We start from the raw sequence: 2,419 nt of genomic DNA on the forward strand, positions 1-2,419 counted from the left end.
ACGCTATGCTCTGGAGTTACTTTTCCACGTACTAAACAAATATTTTTGTCTCTTTTCACTTCTACATAACCTACATCATTATCTCCATACGTCTGCCTGCCTGATCTGAAAAATAAGTTTATAACATTAATATTTATAACTATATAAAAGTTCGTAACAGTATAGGTACCTACTTATACTTAAATATGCCTCAGTACTACAAAGAATAAATATTACATACCTCTCTGTTTTTTTCCTCGTAATTCAGCACCAATAAATTGGGAATTTGTATTTATAAAAGCAGCCAACATAAAAGCATCGACTTTTGGCAAGTTATCTGATTGTGCTTTTACAAACCCGGAATCTGCCATTACTTAAAAAATTCGCAGAACACACAACACATACAAATAATAACTGCACAAAAAAGCATAAAAAGTTCCTTCAATCAAGGCTAAAAGCAACAAAAATGTCTTAGTACGCCACCTAAATACGTACATAAACGGAACACGTCTGGCTGCTGCTGGCCATCGCGCGTCGACGAGAACGGCGGGTGACGTCAGACCAATAGAATATCGTTTCAATTCGCGAGGCGTCGTTTGCGTTGTCCATAGTATTTTAATGGCCCGTTTTATAAAATTGTGGTACTGCTTTCAAGAAAAAAGTTTTTTTTTGCATTTACACATATTTATTCTAATAAATTGAACAGTTTTTGGCGAAAAATAAAATATATGCATCTTCCTCATTACTTAATAAGGTAAAACCAAAAAGCCCCAAACTTTCTGTACGATTATTTTAAATTTTTACGTATGTTGTGTTCTTTAAAATCAAAGAAGCGATTGCCATACATTTCTAACATCTACAGATGCATAAGCAATACATTTATTTTTATTAGATTGTATTAAAAAGCCTCTTTTATTTTTCTTTTAGAGGCTATCGCTTCTTTCATTACAATTTTGGCTTTATTAAAATTTATTCTGTGCCTTGTGTCTCATGAAAGCTGACAAATCTTAGATTTGTGAAAATCTCCCTTTCTTAAATAACCTTTATGTTCTTTAATTCGAACATTTAAGGGTCTAGATGTTTCACCAATGTAAAATTTGTGGCATTTACATGTTATTTTGTATATTACATTTTTTGTTTGTTGTTCTGTTTCATTGGTTCTGTTTCATTCATTGGTTTAGTATGTGATAAAATGGATCTAAGTGTATTTTGTGTTTTGAAAGATGTTCGTATGTTATATTGTTTTCCTATCCTTATTTTTTCCGAAACGACTCGATGTATGGAATTGTAAGTTGTATATATTGTGTATTGTTATCATTGTGTCGATGATTCGGGGTTTGCATTTCGTTTAACGTTTTGTCAATAAAATATGGTGGATAGTCGTTTTTTATTAATGTATTTTTTATGTGGTTTATATCTCTGTTTAGTGAAATGTCGTCTGAACATATTATTTTTGCCCTATCATATAAACTTTTTATAACACCTTTTTTTACACTTATACTGTGATTAGATGTGAAATTTAACTATTTATCTGTATTTGTGGGTTTTCTGTAAACATCTAAAATTAGTTTATTTTGAAACTTTGACACTAAAACATCAAGAAATAGCAAACGATTACCTTTTTTTTTTATCATAATATTGTTTGTTATTAAATTTTAATTATTTAAGGAGTTTAAAATCCAATTTTCGTATTTTTTTCTCTAAAGAACGTATTTTTTAAACTTTTTTTTCCATTTTGTTGCTATTTCAGCCGATGAACGAAAAATTTTGATTAAACATTGTTTAAACAGTTAATATGTAGGTCATATACGAAGTGGCATTGTTGCGTGCCCTTAGTAAACGCCAAAAAAGAAAATTTCAGATGAACTAGCAGATCTAAAAAGTTTTGTAAATGTACAGGAAAACTTTATACAAAAATGTCACTACAAACTTTTCTCAAAAAAGTCATAAAAATTTCCTTCGAGCCGGATTTGAACCAGCGACCTATGGATGTCCACAAATGCAATTCCACTACAGTCCACCGCTCTACCAACTGAGCTATCGAAGGTGATACATATTATTGCGTTTGTTTACTCAAACTTTCACTTTCAAATCGCGAATTTTTAGTTAAGTGGTAACGTTCCGTCATTAATTTTTACTGCTTAGATAAAACAGTCGTTTTTATTTCGACATTTTAAACACATTGGATAAGAAGGACTCATTTCTTGATTCATTATTCGTAAAGTTTATAATCAAAATAAATGTATTGTTTTCATGTATACAGGGTGGTGACAATTTCGCGATGCTCAACATTGACATCTCAGAAACTACGAGAGATACGAACACTGTTAAATGGGATAAAAGTTGCGTAATTAGAAGTTTGATTAAAAAAACCTGGTATCTTGATTAGTTTTGAATTGCCATACCGTATATATACCGATAGCCATGGCGTATCATTAAT

The 2,419-nt window shown here is 30.9% G+C and overlaps 1 non-coding gene across 1 annotated transcript; it reads right to left on the reverse strand.

Annotated features, from left to right (window-relative positions):
* Positions 1 to 1,934: 1,934 nt before the first annotated feature.
* Trnay-gua lies at positions 1,935 to 2,026 on the reverse strand. The gene is given in 2 exon segments: positions 1,935 to 1,970; positions 1,990 to 2,026. It is a non-coding gene; the product is annotated as a tRNA-Tyr (tRNA).
* Positions 2,027 to 2,419: the final 393 nt, after the last annotated feature.

This window comes from Sitophilus oryzae, unplaced genomic scaffold (assembly GCF_002938485.1).
Source record: "Sitophilus oryzae breed Bouriz unplaced genomic scaffold, Soryzae_2.0 scaffold_845_pilon_pilon, whole genome shotgun sequence".
Taxonomy (NCBI): domain Eukaryota; kingdom Metazoa; phylum Arthropoda; class Insecta; order Coleoptera; family Curculionidae; genus Sitophilus; species Sitophilus oryzae.